Source organism: Monodelphis domestica, chromosome 3 (assembly GCF_027887165.1).
Source record: "Monodelphis domestica isolate mMonDom1 chromosome 3, mMonDom1.pri, whole genome shotgun sequence".
NCBI classification, from domain to species: Eukaryota; Metazoa; Chordata; class Mammalia; order Didelphimorphia; family Didelphidae; genus Monodelphis; species Monodelphis domestica.
Window position 1 is genome coordinate 495,600,949 of NC_077229.1, and position 19,217 is coordinate 495,620,165.

The window sequence follows — 19,217 nt, forward strand, 5'->3', positions numbered from 1 at the left end:
TCATAGTATGAAAAAATCCACATGCCCCCCTTTTCCAAGGTAAATGTGAAGGGAGGAATTCCCAGATGTTACAGTGTTAAAATGTAAGCTGGGCTCTTAAGCCAATGGAATTTATAAGAGCAGAACATTCCTGATGTTTTCCTCCAGTCACAACAATTTTATTCACCTGTAAAATGGTAATGCTACTTGTACAATCCACATCAATGGTCACTGTAAGGATCAGAAGACAACTTATGTGTAAAAAGAGGCACGGTCTCTTCAGGAACTAGAGTCCCTAGAATTCTGTGTTAGGTGAGTTTCACAGTGGAGAGATGGCACCAGAACACTGAGTGACACGTACTCCCGCTAGGAGAAGTTTAGAAAAAATCCAAGGGACTCTCTGGGCTTTCTCCTGAGAAGGCTCCAACCCAGAGTACAGGTTCTAAGTACAAAGGCCCCCAAGAGAAAATTGAAAGAAAAGGAGATAGAATTCCATGAGGTCAGATTTGTCCAGTTTTACACCTCTCTCCCCCAGATGCCTAGACAGAGTGCTCAGTATTTGGCCTGAATGCCAACAGAGGGTGAAGCAGATAAGTATTTCAGTTAGAAAATGGCATACCAGGACTTAAACAGGAAAAGACCTTAAGCTTCCAGAGACTAAGATGCCCAAAGTTAAAAGTCTGGCTTGCAACAAATTACATTTCACATTTATTCATTGTTTTAAGGTTTACAAAGGACTTTCTTCACAAAAATATTGTGAGGAAGATAGTAATATAATAATATGGTAATAATAATAATAATAAGTTAGGTGGCTCAGTGGATTGAGAATCAGGCCTAGAGATAGGATTCAAATCTGGTCTCAGTATTTTCTAGCTGTGTGACCCTGGGCAAGTCACATATTGCCCATTGCCTAGCTCTTACCATCCTTTTGCCTTCAAGTGAATGAACAGTATTGATTCCAAGAAGGAAGGTAAGAGTTATACAAAAATTAAAAAAAAATTTAAAGGGGGAATAATAACAGCTAGTATTTTTATAACTCTTAGAATTCTTAGTCTATTAAGTGTTTGCCTTTACAACATCAAGGCTAAGACTTCTCCTGATTTTTGTGTTCACTTTATTCTGCAACAGTTTCGACAAGACTATCCAAGTTTCTGAAACTAGCCCTTTAGAAACAACAATGACATCACCTACCATTTATATAGTACTTTAATATTTGCAAAGTGCTATACAATTATTATCTCATTTGATCTTCACAACAATCCTGGGAAGTAGGTGCAATTATTATTCCCATCTTTCCCAGGAAACTTAAGTGACTTTGCTAAGTAAGGGTCTGAGGGCAAATTGAACTCAGATCTTCCTGACTCCAAGTCCAGTGTTCCATCCACTAAGCCTCCACACAGTCTATCATTTACATTTGAAAGATAATGCAACTGAGGTTCATGAGAGGTAAAATGACTTGCCCAGAGTCACAAATGAAGCAAGTTCAAATCAGATCTGATGATTCTAAATTCAAACTTCTTTCAATGTTCTACCAGCTCTGGATGGAAATTAAATTAATTGAGTCAGAACCACCAAAGCCCAAAAGGTCAAGACCTATGGACTAAAAAAGGATGACAACACTGGAGAGCTAAAAAAGGTTTGTATAGAGCCTTCAATCTCTATAATTCTAACTATTGTGAAGTTACAGTTGCAAAAAACTCATATCTCCAAGTTCCTTCATCCTACAGAAAGAAGAGTAGGGAAGGGAAAAAAGGGAGAGAGGAAAAGAGAAAAAGGAGAGAAAAGGAAGGAAGGAAGGGGGGAGGGGGGAGAGAGAGAGAGAGAGAGAGAGAGAGAGAGAGAGAGAGAGAGAGAGAGAGAGAGAGAGAGAGCATGGAATAGTGGAGAGATAATTAACCTCAGAATTCAGAAGACCCAGGTTCAAGTCCCTGCACTGCTAATATTGGCCCTGTAAACCAGGGCAGACAACAGTCAACCCATTTGCACTGATCAAGGAAGTTCCTTTCACCAAAGAAATTGCACACCCAGAACAAAAACAGAAAAGTCAAGTATAATTCTCCATCAATCAACTATGTCTTATCAATTGTAGTGAACAAGGTGGAAGTAAGAGCATTGGAAGGCAAAGGAGATAGTAGGCAGAAAAGGTAGGACCAGAAAAATCTCCTGCCTTTTTTATCCTTGTCTGAAGATGACAAAAAGTTGTCTTGAACTTCACTCAGCTACCAAATGACAGTGTCAAACCCCTTTTTTGTCAGACTAGGCTATTTGGAGTTTAATATGGGAGTTTCTGACTACTGATAAGCCATAGATGCCTCCATCATCCCTCATTTGCCTTTCTGTTTCTCCCCACACCACAGTGTTGTGGGAGAGCTCGATATTATCTGGTTCAGGATGGTGCCCACTTAAAGAGTTACCAGGTTCTAAAGAATCTTTAAAAATGAGGAATTTCTTGAGTGAATAGCCAGGAGGCAGGTGCAGGTGAAATCTGACTCTCTGAAGGGAAGGGCTTCAGGATTTTTATACCTTAAAGGAACAGAGATGGCATGACCCAAAACAGAAGGGGTGGAGGGGGACAACCAAGGAGGATCAGGTGACATTCCTGTGTGAGGTGCCTTGGTGTCTGAGGTAGAAGCACAGGTATACCTTGTTTATGACATCCTGATCATAAAGGAGGGTGAGCTGTATCTCAGAGATTCCAGTGATATTTGAGGTACAAACAGAAGGAACATTATCATCAAACTAGGGGAAATACATCTAAAACAGAAGGAAATTTCAGAGAATCATTGTTTATGCATTTGAATCTTTGGTTGCACCAGGACCAGCTTTCTTCCACCACCAGCATTTCTGGGGTCCAAGATCGAGGAATTCCTCATGTACTCTTTTGGCCTGGGATTCCTCTAGAGACTTGGGAGTATCCAAGGGATCCTGCACCCCAATTCTAACAGCATCTAACAGATTCTTCGCAAAGGTATCAACTAAAATTCATCCAATCCCTTCAGAAAGATTACTGAGGTTTTCCCAGGCTGATCTTCCTCTCCCCAGGAGGCTGCCTTATCCTCTGGCCAGGTTACCTTTCCTCCTGATTATGCCATTAGTCTTACCATATATCTCTCTGAAATCCCTATAAACCATATCTTCTGTATCAGCAATCTTCCAAGCTCAAAAATTCCAGCTTCCTGGCTAATGGCTGCTTCCCTATCTATGATCTCAGGGGTTGGAAGCCAACCATACAGACTTGCCTAGAAGGCTCTCCTTCTCTCCTCCTCCCCTCATAAAACACCTGAACTGAGCTGATATAATCACCTCTCCTAGAAGAATTAGCATGGAGTCAAGGAGGCCATGACATCAGAGCTGAGCCATACACTTGGGGAACAGCCTGAGCCACCCTGAAACATGGCCTTACACAAGTCTCTTAAACTCTCCCGCCTCACTCCATTCATCTGTAAAATGAGGGTTGGGCTAGAAGGCTTCTTGAGTCCCACCTCTCCGGAAATCTATGATCCTATTAACAATTTAACATTACTTTGATTCAGAAAGTCCACCATTTTGCCCTGCCTTGGGATCCTTCCTACAAGGTAACTAGTATTAATTACTACCCTAGCATTTTAAGGGTTGAAAGTATAGAAAAAATTAAGCCAAAATCATGCATTATGAGGCAAATTGATTTTCCTTTAGACTCTGACTTTCTGTGTTAGAATTGATACTGTGTATTGGTTCCAAGGCAGAAGAGTGGTCAGGGCTAGGTAATGGAGGATAAGTGACTTGCCCAGGGTCACATGGTGGCAAATTGATTTTTAAATAAATTCCTGAAAGAGGTTCTTGGTTGCACAAAAATAAAGTGTGCTCTAACTTAGCCTGGGCATATAAAGACTGCCTTTCTTTAAAGGTACTTAATATTCAAAAACTACCAAGCTGCCCTTTCTCAAGTTACTTTCTCTTCTTCCATGGAATCCATTCTGCGATCCATTTTAGATGGTGAAAAGCAAACGCATCCTTCAGTGTAGTAACCTACACTGATACATTAGTATCCCCCCTTCAATTTCTCTACTAGTTTCCATGCCCTCTTCTCTCTTGTGAAGTTTGCTAAATGGGAAAAAAAGCACCCATCATTAAGCTTTTTGCTTATCAGACGATTTCTTCTCATCTGTACCATCAGAGCACACTGCATTCATTTAAAACACATATACAGGGAGGCAGCTGGGTAGCTCAGTGGATTGGGGGCCAGGTCTAGAGATGAGAGGTCCTAGGTTCAGCCAATACACAGTATTGACTTCAAGACAGAAGGTTAAAACACACACACACACATAGGGGGCAGGTAGGTGGCTCAGTGGATTGAGAGTCAGACTTCACATCTGGCCTCTGGTACTTCCTAACTGTGTGACCCTGGGCAAGTCATTTAACCCCCATTGCTTAGCCCTTACCCCTGATCTCCTTTAGAAACAATACATAGTATTGATTCTAAGATGGAAGATAAAGGGGGTTTTTTAATAAAAATAAATAAAACATATACCCACATTCACTAACTACTTCATGTGTGTGTGTGTGTGTGTGTGTGTGTGTGTCCAAACAGCACGCTACTTGGTGCAAAAGACTTGAAGATGGAAAGAAAACAGCCTCTGCTTACAATATGGCAGAAGAGGCAAGACAGGCATGTACACTCCAATACAAGCCAGAATGTGCTAAGTGCCAAAAGCGTCACACAGCCTCCAGCCTCCCCTCCCCTCCCCTCCCCACAGGAACCAAATAGTCTGCCCCTGGACCACCCTGGACTGATGGTTAAGCCTTCTGCCTTGTATTATCACATTAATCTACTTATCAATTCAACATGGTAATACCAACAAGCTAGATCAATCTGAAACAAGTTTTATTATACTCGGAGTATAATATTCTCCTTCCAGCAACCGATGGGGAATGAACCCTTTACAATTTAGCAAGCAACAATTATACATTATATGAAACCAAGTAAACAGATGACTATTCATTCAAGTGCAGGTGGTCATGCAAAGAAAAATAGTGTATTTGTTAAAAGAAAAAGTAGCTCATTTGCTTTAGGATATAGATATGGGAGTTATCTTCTTAGAATAGCTGGCTTCTGGGGGCAGCTGGGTAGCTCAGTGAATTGAAAGCCAGTCCTAGAAACGGGAGGTCCTAGGTTCAAATCTGGCCTCAGACACTTCCCAGCTGTGTGACCCTGGGCAAGTCACTTGACCCCCATTGCCTAGCCCTTACCACTCTTTTGCCTTGGAGCCAATACACAGTATTGACTCCAAGACAGAAGGTAAGGGTTTAAAAAAAAAAAAAGAATAGCTGGTTTCACTAAAACAAATTGTCTTTCAGGCCATGAGGGAGGGAGGGAGGAAGACATTCCCAGGATTCTGGAATCCTCCACCTTCAGCACCAGTAAAAGAAAAGGAGAAACTGAAGGATAGCAGCTCCTGTGTCCAGCCTGGAAGTTCACAAGAGGTGATACAGTAAACCAGCTATATAGAACAAGATGGAATTGGTTATATTCGTCCATAAATTCCATAAATTCACTTTCAACACAAGAACCAGGTGGTCCAAGTCACTTCTTGTCTTCAATACACTCCTGTCTCTGGGTTCCTTCCCACTCCACCCACCTTGCTAGCTTCCCTTTTTCTTCTCCCAGTAAATGCCGGCTCAAGGGAAGGGACTGCCCTTCTTGCTTGGATTTGTGACCCCAGCACTTAGCACAGTTCATGGTCAGCACTTAATAAATGTTTTCCTTAGCTCCCTAAAGCACATGGAAGTTTAGGAGGGTTGGGATCAAGAAAGCGTCTAAGAAGGAGGATGCATTGAGATCTTTTTAAATGGGTAGGCTTTTGATAAGTGTAAACAGAGGCAAGAGCATCCAAAGGCAGGAAGGCCTGGAACATGCCAAATACTCGAGTGGACAGAATAAAAGGCACAGGCAGGGATAAAGCCAGAAAGATCAACTGCAGCCTGAAATAGCAGGCTGAGGAGTTCAGACTTCATTTCATTAGGCACCACAGAACCACTGATGACTTTTGATCAACTGAGCCAGCCGCTGCTCAGAGCTGATTAATCTAAAATCCAGAAATAGTGTGCAGCATGGGTTAGAAGGTGAGAGTCCTTAGAATAGTCCAGGTAAGAGGTAGCAGTTGTTTTCAGAAAAAAGGAGAAAGAAGAGAGACGCTGAAAGAAGCTTTTAAAAACCAACCAAGGACAGAGTACCAGGCCTGGAGATAGGAGATCCTGGGTTCAAATTTGACCTCCGACACTTCTTACCTGGATGACCCTGGGCAAGTCACTTAACCTCCATTGCCTAGCCCTTATTACTCTTGGAACCAATACTTAGTAGCAATTCTAAAACAGAAGGTAAGGGTTTAAACAAAAGTGGGGGAACCAATCCACCTTGTTAGGTACACTGGAGTAGGTCAATGGGTGACAAAGGAATGCTTTCCCATTATCCATCACAAAGTATTTCAAAGGATAGCCACTTTACTGGCTTCCTTCCTTTCTTCCTCCCCTCTTCATTACAAGCACCTGGGAAGATAAATTCACAATATTCCATTTCAGAAAGAACACCAGTAACTTTATATTATGGAACCTCTAAGTGTTATGTATCCAGAACTAGTAACAATGTCAATTATCAGTATATTAATGTTATTTTTTTTAAAGGAAGAAAATGTATCTTAAGTTATCAATTCTACATTATGTACTGGAGAGTCTCTTTCTTCTTAGAGATTCCTACTCCTCCCCTCAAGATTGCCTTTCACCTCTGTAACAGTTAAAATTTAGGGGGAAACTGAGGCAGGTAAAAATTAGTTTCTCTCCAGAAGTATTATATTTTTAGAGGTACACCCCAGTGGGATCTTCCACAGCCTCCGCTCATCCCCACCTTCCTCCTTCACCTTTGGCTTTTCTCCCCTCCTCTTTAAAATGACTTCCTTTCTGAAATAAATGTTGGGTCTATAACTAAGTAAGCCTTTATTTCATCAATACAGGTAAAATTTTTTTTAATTTTCTTTATCTAGTGTTATGAAGGAAAAACAATGAACCAAAGAAAACATTTTGCAAGGAAGCTAATGTATGCTCTTACTAGTCCCACAGTAGCTTCAACATTTAAATCAATTCTCCGTGCATCTGGGCCCAATTATTAACAGATACCCAAATGAATGCATAGAATGTGTACCTAATTGGTTATTGGCAGTCAGACAAATCATGGTAAATGAAATGTGATTGTGGGAAATTTGAAAGGAAAGCTAGGCTAATTTAATCAGCTTCAAACTTTGCTACCAAAGGGGACTTATATATATATACATATATATACTCTCTACATATATATTGAGAGAGATGAGATTTTGATTATCCTTTGGTAATCTTTATGGTATTTTCCACTCATTTCAACAAAAGTATAGCAAACACACTTTTAAAAATTGGTGTGGTACTTTAAATCTTGGAGTTCATTATCCTTCCTGCTAGCCGGCAGAAAAGTTATAAATAAAATTCTGTCAGTCTGCCCAAGTTACAGCAAATGTACCTAAATCTAAACATAACCACATGAAAGCATCTAGGAAATTAACAGTAATAATAACAAAGGAAATGTTAACACCTGAGTTACTCTCAAAAACAGGCCATCTGCCAACAATACAGAGGACTGCTTTCTTAACCCATCTTGTACAACTATAAAGCAGCTAGCAAGGATCAAGATGAAAGCCAGATGTGTCAACAGCTGGGAGATACTCAGGACAATCACATTCAGATGAGCACAAGAAAAGAACCTAGAACAGCATGCAAAACCTGGCAGAAAATCTATCAGGAATTCTGGAGAAGGCAATCACCACCCCCAGAGTCCCAGCAGAAGGCTGCTAGTGATTTGAAACTAACTCATCACCAGTACTGGAAAATACAGGATTCCTATCTTTGTATGTGAGTTTTTCCATAACTGTGAATGAATTTGGGCAACAATTTGGATTAAAGATTATAAGTTGTAAGAGACTTTAGGAGACACAGTTTCCTCCTTTTTTTTTTTTCATTTTTCAGGTGAGGAAAAAAATTACTATTTTTATTTAGATATAAAATAGTTTATTTATCAAAAATAATATATAGTAATAAAATAGAGTATTTTTATCAAAAGAAACAAAATAAAATGAGAATACATGTAATAACCCAGACCAAATTGCCTGCCAGCACCAGAGGGGAGAGGAAAGGGTGGAAGGGACATAACTTCGATCATATAACTGAGGAAAACTTGTGTGAAATTTTGGAAAAAGAAGGAAGGAAGGAAATTAAAAGCAAATAACAATGATAATGAGCTATCCATACTAAGGCTATGCAGATACCTAACCAGGAACAAAGTTGTCATAAGCAAATTCCTCCAGTCTCCCCAAACAGTTTCTCTCTTCAAGGGCAGTAGAAGGAATAGATCTTTTGAACCACAAAAAAATGCCTAGGATGGCCTCAATTAGCCCCTAAGATCCCTTTCAATTCTGAACTGATGATTCCATGAACTAGAGGTTCACTACAAATAAGATATACAATATTCTTGCACAATGAAAAAAATGTGATTGAAATCATGCCCACATAATGTTATTAACCAAAGGCTAAATTTCATGTTGGCCTTTACTATTTAGATCTTTTCTAAAGCAGATCCCTTTTGGGATCATAGACCTCTTTTACAGCCTGATAAAAGCCTAGAGACTTTAAATGCCCAAAATTTCTAGGACCAAAAAGGAAAACAATCATCTTGAAATTATAGCTATGAAAAATACTGATGTACAGATTTTCCAGGTTAAGAATCCCTATTCAAGAATGTTAAACTTCCTAAAGGTTCATAGATTCCTTGAAATAAGATCCATGTTCTTATCAATTTTAGGGAAAGATGTTGCCTGTGACCTGAATAAGGAAAGCAGACATGCCAGAGAAAATGCTGTATTAGGACCATCATGATTTCAAATAGCCTAAGAAGATGACAGCAATAGAAGATGCCCCCAGAAATCACACACTACATCATGAGATTTTGAGTTAGTTCTCCAATATAACAAACTGAACTATGGGAGTTGGGTTACCCAACCCTCAATGTACTCATATTTGATTTTGATTGTAAAACCTATGTACCAAAAGAGAATGCTCTCTAATGGCTCCATGTGAGTGTGTCTGTCAATCATTAAGATGTGAAGGAATACCCCAACATGAAATGCATAATATCTTTAGACACTTAAGTGTCCTAGGGAGATAATCCTGAAATGTACAGATATCATACATGGAATGATTCACTGGGGAGACTAATGTGTCTCCCAACAAATCAGAGGGGGAAATATGGAAGGTTAATGTTAATCTGTACCCCTTTATGCCTCCCCCTCCCCAAAATATCCATTTCGTTTTAAAGCAAAAAAAAAATGTTATTGTTTTTGAAACCTAAAGCTATTAGCTGGCTTCTCCCCCTTGGCTAAAGCAGAGTAGAGACAAGTTCTTTGTTATATCTGTAAACAAAGATCCTCTTAGACAATGAATGCCATGTTTGGAAACTTCATGTGCATTATGCAGCCATTCTATGAAACTATCCTGAAGTCTGAAAGACCCACCTTTTGTCCTGATTGAGGTCTGAATCCTCCAAACTGAGAGGGCAGGGAAAAGGACACCAGGAAGAGCATATATTGATGGAGAGGAGAGGAGAGGAGAGGAGAGGAGAGGAGAGGAGAGGAGAGGAGAGGAGAGGAGAGGAGAGGAGAGGAGAGGAGAGGAAGTCCCTCTCTTTTCCTGCAACCACAGGCTTAGGAGTGTACATAGTCTGGTTCTGAGCTGACTCAATCTGCTTTCAGAGAAGGCAGCTGAAAGAGCTAGTTGGCTCATGCTTTTCTTTCTCAGGCCTGCTTTTTGCTACTTAATAAGTAATTGTAAAATTAAGATACGCTCTCCAGAGAATTTTAATCTTAACAAGAGGTGAACAGAGAAACAGCCTTTGCCCTCGAAAACTTTATTTTTTCAAAAAGAAGCCATTACTACTAGAGGCACTGAACACAACCCATTTTCCTTCTGAAATGTTTCTTATCCCCAAAGTAAATTTGGGAGGTAAAAAATGTTTCACTCCAATAATCCTCTCTATTGGTTTACTTCAGTTTGGCTTTTAAACAGCAGTTTCTCTAAGAGAAATGGGTTTTGTCCTGGCTGGGGAAAACACTTCAAGAGGTATAAATAACCAAGGTGGGTACTCCCTTCAAGGAGCCAGGCTGAAAACTTGATTCACAGCCAGTCATCCTATGCAAATCTTGTCCCAAACTCTCTGACCCACCCAAAGACTTGGGTGACTTCCTTTAATTCTCAAGATGAGTAGGTACCAGTGGAGCAAAGAAATTGTGTTATCTCTCCAAATTCTACTAAATGGAAGATCGATCTCCTTTAACAGGCTTTTTGATAGCCTCTTATCAGGCAGATAATGGCTATGGTAGAAGAAAATAGAGAGTTAATCCCTATGACTAACTTCTCCAGGTCTAAGTGCCTAAAATCACTTTCTAATCTCTATCTCTCTTCTGCTTCCCCTTCCCTAAGGATGTAGAGATGTTGGGACATCCATTTTTACTTTTTGTGCCCATTTTTGTCTTCCCGCTGAAATTCCTGCTGGATTATGGGTATATAAATCAGGGGCACTTGGGGGCAACAACCCTCCTTTCTTGGCCCTACTGGCTCTTCTCAAAGAATGGAAATGTTCTGGTATATTACTAATATTACTCTAATGAATTGAACTGCTAAATCCAAAATTAGAAGTGATAGAACCTAGAAATTGTACAGTAAGAAAGTGCAGGGGCAGCTAAGTGATTCAGTGTAGAGAGAGCCAGGACAGGAGTCAGGAAGACTTGGGTCCAAATTTGGCCCCAGAAACTTCCTAGCTATGTGAGCCTGAGCAAGTCACCTCAACCCAATTGCCTAGTCCTTACCACACTTCTGCCTTTTAGTTATCAATTCTAAGATGGAACCGTTAAAAAAAAAAGAAAAAGAAAATCCAGCCTAGCTTTCATAAGTTTATACCCCAAAGAGACTGTGATTTTCTAATGACCATAAAGTGAATGTGAGAACTAGGACCCAAACTTCCATCCTACTTTTATTATATAACACCTACAGTCTTTCACTTTGTAATTAATTAATATCTTCCTGCCTATGCCTCAGGAAAAAACTAGTGAAATTACTAAATTGGGATATTTTCATTACTTCAAATAGCTTTGAAGATAACTTCAAAACTCTTTAGCCAATAAGGGCAAGAATGGCATAAAACAGTTGTGTCAAACACAGAAAAGGGGGGAATTGATCTGTATATAAGGATCCCTGTGGGCTGAATGCTGATTTTTTAATGTAATATTATGTTTTATTGTACTTTTAATTTGTTAAATATTTCCCATTTTTAATCTGGTTCTAGGGAGAGTTGTGGGCATTGCATTTTACACTTCTGATGCAAAAAATCTCCAGAATATCATATAGAGAAGACTTTTGTGAACTGATGTAGAATGAAGAAAAGCATCAGGAGACTAGGCTCTTCTGATAGAATGTAATCTCCTTGAGGGCAAGGACTTTTGTATCAGTATCTCTAGTACCCAGCAAAGTGCTTGGGACATAGCAGACACTTAATAAATGCTTGCTAACTGACTGAAACAGGAGAATTATACACAAAAGAATTACAATAATGTCGGATTTTTTGGTTTTGTTTCATTTTGTTCTTAAGCATCTAGAGGCAGCTGAACTCATGTGAATTGCAAATAGCAATTTTGGTTTCCAAGAACAAATTATAAAACAAATTTCCCTCCCCATCACAGATAGCTTGGAGTACAGCGTACAGTTGTGTAAGATGGTGCCTGTCATATCATAAGATTTGGTCCTTATTGCAGCTGTTTTACTTAACCGAGCGTTCTTGGTTATACAGAAGGATAGATGGAGAAATAACGGATAAAAAAAAGGTTCCACTAAAATGTTCCAAAAAAAGTTTTAAAAAAGAATCTCAAAAGATTAGGATGGTTGCCATAGGCAACCAGAGAGGGACAAAACAGGAAGAGGGGGGGGGTAAAGAGGGGAGAATATCAAAGTAAAAAAGGTAAAAAGAATGAAAAAAAGGGCTGTCTTGTTTTCCTCTTTTAATCTGTAGATTTAGTTTGTCTCTAAGGTACCCACTGGGTAAAAGCTAGTTAACAGAGCTAGTGAAACTCTGAATTAGAGCAAAGGAATGCAGGTTGACTACAGAGACCACAAATGAAATGCCTGTTAAATGATAAAATGCCTCATACTAAAAATCCGAGCAGGGCTTCGTCCAACTGAATTATTTGTTTCCAATGAAACAGCCTAAACAAATGCACTCAACTTAGACAAGATTTTCGTCAGCTGAAAAGATTCGTTCCCTCCCAGCCCAAAACTCTCAAAAGTGGTTCTTCCCAGGCGATCCCCAACACTGTGGGAATGCTATGAAAGTAGGTCAGCCAGCATTCCGGTCATCCTGGGTTTCAAGCCACCCAGGCCCAAAATAAAAGAGGCACAAATACTATTGAGAAGCTCCATGTTCAACACAGGCATGGCTCTATGTAGGAAATAATGTTACATACTTATTCACCATTAAAAATAGACCATGCCTACTCTGCAATTTCAACATCAATGTGTATATATGATACCCAAGAAAATCCACCTTATGGGGCAGCTAGATGACTCAGCCAATAGAGATTCAGGCCTAAAGATAAGAGGTCCTAGGTCCAAAGATGGCCTCAGATACTTCCTAACTGTTTGACCCTGGGCAAGTCACTTAACCACCGCTGCCCAGCCTGTATACCACTTTTCTGTCTTGGAAATGATACTCAGTATCCATTCCATGGATTCCATAAAAATAAAATAAAATCCATCTTCAAGAATCACAACCCATACAATTTTTCAGATAATGGACTGTGTTTGACAGGTGATCTACTATATAAGTTTCAACTTTAAAAACAAAAAAATATATATATATTCACGTACTTTGTTTTTCCATTTTCAAAAGAATTTCCATCTAAAGAGCTATTCAAAATGTCAACATCCTGCTTGAAACCGCACTTCATGATAAAATCCATCCCAGCAAAATCTACAGCAGGACTAAAGAATTTCAGGATATACAAGATTTACCGCGCCCATTCCACAGTGAAGACCTATCCCTGGGACCAAACTGTTCTCTTTGGAAGCTGCTAAACCTCTGATAGTGGGTTTTTACTATATAGCATATCCTTTACTGGCAGATGGATTTTTCCCACATACTCTACTATATCCTCAAAGCCCCTTTAAAAACTAAAAAGGGGGAAAAAATCACATATACATATTAATGAGACAGAAAACTTAGATAGGGAGTTTTACAGGGTTTAGGGAAAATAAGGGAGACAGACTAAAGTTTAACAATAGGTAACTCTTCAATCTGAGGGGCATTATGGTAAAGCAGACCTCAGAGACAAAAACACAGAGTCAAATCCCACTGATGCTATCTATAAACTGGCTATATAACTTCTCAGTACCCCAAGCAAGAAGGAGAACAAATGCCAATCTGAATGGGCACTCCCACTAAACAGCAGGCAGGAATGGTAGCTAGTTTATTTTTTTTTTTAAACCCTTACCTTCCATCTTGGAGTCAATACTGTATATTGGCTCCAAGGCAGAAGAGTGGTAAGGGCTAGGCAATGGGGGTCAAGTGACTTGCTAGGAAGTGTCTGAGGCCAGATTTTAACTCAGGACCTCCCCAGTCTCTAGACCTGGCTCTCAATCCACTGAGTACCCAGTTGCCCCCTAGCTAGTCTATTAAATGAGGTATCTGATTAGATTCACTTTCAAATTATAGAATTATATAGAACTTTTAGGAGCTAGAAAGTGCATAGGAATTGTCAAGTTAGAAGTGACTTTAGAGGAGGCAGCTGGGTAGCTCAGTGGATTGAGAACCAGGCCTAGAGAGGGGAGGTCCTAGGTTCAAATCTGAACTCAGCCACTTCCTAGCTGTGTGACCCTGGGCAAGTCACTTGACCCCCATTGCCTAGCCCTTACCACTCTTCTGCCTTGGAGCCAATACACAGTATTGACTCCAAGACGGAAGGTAAGGGTTTAAAAAAAAAAAAAGAAGTGACTTTAGAGATATTCCATTCTATATTCCCTAATTCTAGCACCAAAAGATATTGTGACTTTCCAATGGTGACAAAATTAAGTGATAGAACCCAAATTTCTATCTTACTTGTATTAACATGTTTGATTATACATACATATGTCTATTATATTACATTTATTCTATATTATATTTATTATAACAATAACATCTGCACATTGATTACTAAAATGAACTGGAATTTCTGAAACATCACAAAAAATTCTCCATTCAATTTGTATTTCAAGAGAACACAATCAATCTCAATCTAAATTAGATAGGTAGACAGATATTCAGTAGAAAAAAAATTCTACCACTCCCCAACTCACCACCAAAAATCTCATAATCATGGAGATACTCAACAAATATTAGTACCCTCAGACTGGACCCTTCCCCAAACTTTTTTTAGGGTCTTTCTATATTGTCTTCCCCAGGATTGTAAATTCCTTGGGGCCAAGAGTCTTTTCTTATTTGTATCCCCAGTACTTAACACAGTATGATGCCTAGAACATAGTAGCCCCTTAATAAATATTTACTGGACTACTAGTTAAAACTTAACTTCATTGTGTTTTTTTTATGTTTTTTCCTACAAAGAAAAATGGGTAAAAAAAAATTTTTAATAACTAAAATCTATTTAGGGCTTTAAGGATTATAAAACAATTTAGCTCTCATAAGAACCTTAGATTTACAGAAAATTTGGGGGATTCAGAGCCTTCTCTTCTTCCTTCTCCTCCACCTTCCCCCTCTTACCTCTCCTACCTCTCCCAGGTCCAAAGTGTGGCACTTCAGAGAAAACTGCTCTTTTGAAATTAAAACACTTCCTGCATGCCTAAAGCTAAAGAACACTCAGGATCCTGTTTCCTCTAGGGGAAAATAGCAAAAACAAAAAACACAATGGCGTTAATGGAAAGTTCTCATTTAATTCCTTTAGAAGCAAAAGCCTTCTTTCTAATGTCAAAATATTTTTTGTACCAAATGCCTGAAAATCTAAAACAGCATGAGAGAAAAGTAGTTAAAAAAAAAAGACAAGAGGTGCTTCAGTTGATAGAGTACCAGATATAAAGTCAGGAAGATCTAGGTTCAAATTTTACCTCAGAGACTTCCTAGTGTGACTCTGAGGAAGTTGCTTAACCCCCACTGCTGAGCCCTTTCCCCTTTTGTCTTAGAGTTGTTACTAGGACAGAAAGTTGTTTTTTTAAGCAAACAAAAGAAATAAAAGATATGCTTTCAATAATGTGAATAAAAATGAAAATTTTAGAAAATGGAAGAAAATTTATTTTAGAAACACACCCAATAAGGAATCTTAAGAATGCAAACAAGAAAAGGAGAGTATAGATTTTTAAACTGGGGCACATTATCACTGCTATCTGAAATTCAAAAGAAAATTTTAAAGTCCTGATTGAATTCACTAATCACTTATGAAAGACATCTTAGTGGCCATGAAAGTACATGATAATTTTCCTTGGGGAAGCAGGGGGAGTGTCTCAAAGGTCCCACTCAGGTCTAATCCTAAAAGCTTTTTGGCACTCCTGATAATAATAGTAATAAGACCTTTAGCAAGGCAGAGAGACACCTGAACCAGCATCCTTTGGAGTAAGCAATGAGGGACCAGCATCTTTTTTTTTCCTGGATGATCAAACTGTAATAACTAAATATAATATAATACATAATTACAGGAAGGGGTAAGGGACCAAACAAATTGCTATTTTTCAGTGTTCTTATCTTGTAGGGGATGGGGGATGAACAGCACCAAGATTTAGTGAATTATAGTGATTATTAGTGAGACCAGCCAAAATAGTGAGATCTGGCAAGTCCTTCCTATCAAGTATCCCTTTCAACTCAACTCTCTAAACCCTGCGGGACCACAAAAGGCTTTTTGCTCCAGTAAGTTGATCCCCTGCTACAATCAAGTCAGGTGTAAAGGAAACCTAAGATGAGAAACACAGTAAGTAGATAGCAGTTGTGAGTATTCTAATGTAAATAAGGCAAAATTAAACTAAGCTTAGTTTCATAGAAACAAAGAACTTCAGAGCTGGAAGGATCTTTAGAGCCAATCTCACACACAAGGAAATAAAAGTCTTTTAAAGAAATTATTAAAAGTGATTTGCCTGTGGCAGCTAAAGTGGTTTATTGGATAGTGAGCCAGGCTTGGAGTCAAAGAGTTCCTGGGTTCAATCTATTTAGAATTAATTGTGTGACCCTGGCCAAGTCATTTAACCCCCATTGCCTAGCCCTTACCACTATTCTGTGTTGGAGCCAATACTCAGTACTGATTCTAAGGCAGAAGGTAAAGAATTTTTGTTTTTTTTTAAGGGATTTGACCAAGGTTTCTCAGCTGACCAAGATTAAGGTTATCTAGCTGCCCATCTAGTTTTCTTATCTAATAGCATGTGTTTTTAATTTTTGTGAACTTTTGGGTTTTGTCTTGGTATTAGCAACAGCTTTACATATAATTGGTACTAAAAATATCTTTTCTGGAAGCAGCTAGGTGGCTCAATGGATTGACAGCCAGACCTAGAGGTGAAAGATCCTGGGTTCAAATGTGGCTTTAGACTTTTTAGTTGTGTGACCCTAGTTATTTAACCCTCATTGCCTCCCCCTTACCTAAACTTCTGTCTTGTAATGTATATATACACAGTATTGCTTCTAAGATGAGAGGTAAGAGTTAATATATATATACATGTATATATATGTATGTATGTACACACACACACACACATACATCTTTGCTGAAGTGATTAATGGGAGGGAGGGTGGTGCACTCTACTTTTATCTACAACATAAAAAAACTGATGATCTAGTTTAAACCCTCCTGGAGCCACAATGGCTGTTGTTGTTAGCATCATTCCTATGATCTCTACCAAACTGTCCTTCTCTGGACCTGTGTGGTGTGGGACAAGCTCTGGAAAGAGGAATGAGAGAAAATGCTTCCACTCTCCCAGAACATCTTACCGATGGCTCTTAGTTTTACTGGTTGAACCAAATTCCCAGACCATACATGCATCCAGGATGCTTTGAGATATTACACATGCTCCCACTGGATAATCTCCTTGGCCTCTGCTCATCTGCCCTCTTCAGTCAAGTCTAGCTTGCCCCTAGCCCCAGGGGAGCCCTGTTTTACCTGGCTCTCTATTTCCGTGGCTACTGAGCTAAATTTTTTTCAATTTGAGTGGAGGCGATCCCCATCCATTTGAAATGTGCAAAACAGTTTATCAGCAGCCCCCAAAGTGGGGGCACTTCTGGTTTAACATTTTACCAGCCAAAGACCATTAACTGAAGCCTCTTTGAAGATAAGCGATTTTCCGTCTGATAAGGGTAGCTCTAGGTGCAGCTACCTTTCCAGACCTATCAAATGTTACAAATCAAATCCTTTTCTGTTAATGCAGTTAAAAATCAACTGGCATCTAAAGAAGGAACTACTGGAATCTGAATACAGATCAAAGCATGCCATCTTCCACTTTATTCCCTTCATGAATTTTTTTATTATGTGTGTGATAAGTGTCTTCTGTCCTTATATAGATAATATGGAAATATGTATTGCATGAAAGCACTGGTATAACTTATAATAGATTATTTACTTGGGGGGGTAATTTGAATCCTAAATTGTTAGAAAATTATTTCTACATGTAACTGATTTAATTTGAAAAATCACCTGGCATTTCTATTACTACTAAGCCTCTACCCCAAAGAGATCAAAGAGGGAAAGGAGCTATTTGTCTAAAATGTCATAGCAATTCTTTCTGTAGTAAAGTAGAAAATAAGGAGGTACCCCAACCAATTGGAGACTAAACAAAATTATAGTATAGATATTATCATGCCATTAAGAAAGGACAATTTCAAGAAACCAGGAATATCTCTATGAAAAGATGTAGAGCCAAGAAGAAGAATTTATATACTAACAACATTATAGAGAAAAACCATTTTTGAAAGACTTCAAAACTCTGATTGAGGTAACAGTAAATCAGGAGTCAAGGACTGAAGGTGAAACATACTATCCATTTCCTACCAGAGAGGAAACAGTCAGAACGAGATAAACATTTCTAGATATGACAAATAAGGGAATTTGTTTTGCTGGACTGTGCATATGGCTGGGGTGTGTGTGTGTGCTGATCATTTTAGGGTAATTTGTCCATCATCTGACAACTAGTAAATATCAGAATCAAGATTTGGAACAAGAGGTGGTTCCTTACTACCAAATCTAGCATTCTTTTTAAAAAGTCATTAACTATAATAAAGTTGGTGTGTTTTTTTTATTTTTACAAGCATTTATTATCTCTTTCCTATTCCTCTACCCTCATAACACAATTTTTATAAACATTCACAATAAATCAAATTCCAGCAAAGCAAATTTCTATATCGGTCAAAGGATTATGAATATTTGTTTTGATGGTAGGTATTTATAGCATCCAACCTTTATCTACTGTTCCTTTTCAGAGATTTGATATTATGGCCCAACTAAGTCATTCTTTAACCTCTGTTTTGTTCTGTTTCTTCTTTCATCTCTGTGCAAGTTATCCATGCCCAGAATGGAGCTCCAACTCTCATCATTCTCTCCATTCATTAAAGTCTTTCCCTTTTTTAAAAAATTCTTACCTTTTGTCTTAGAATGAATTCTCAGAAATAAGAGAAATAAGGGCTTGACAATTGGGTTTAAGTAACTTGCCCAGAGACACAAAGATATGAAGGCCAGATCTGGATGAAGATCCTCCAGATCCTTTCCTTCTTTTAAGGTCTATTAGGGCCTTAAAGAGTACTAGAAGATTGGACTAGATGACAGGTCTCATGTCCCTCTAATGTTCTTATGTATTATTTTTGTTTTCTAATTATCAGTGTGTGTTGTATCCCTCTACTATATATTATACAACAAGCTTCATAGGAGGAAGAGATACACTTGACGCTTAATTTTTGTTGAATGTACCCTTAATTTTTCCTACATGGTCTAAGAGAGAAGAAAAAGAAGGGATTATTTTCACTACATCTGTTTCTCATTACTGTTAACCCTTTGGAACATTGGGGGATGGGAGGGTATTGCCATGTACTTACTTCAGGAACAGAGACAAAGAGAAAAAGTAGTGGTCTATTCTCTTCCAGTTGGTGAGTGAGGGAGCAGAGAGGACCAAAACAACAGGTGGTA

General features: G+C 38.8%; 1 protein-coding gene across 2 annotated transcripts in view; it reads right to left on the minus strand.

Annotated features, from left to right (window-relative positions):
* SERINC5 (serine incorporator 5) overlaps positions 1–19,217 on the minus strand; it is a 133,406-nt gene that overhangs the window by 70,660 nt on the left and 43,529 nt on the right. The gene's annotated exons all lie outside the window — the stretch shown is intronic.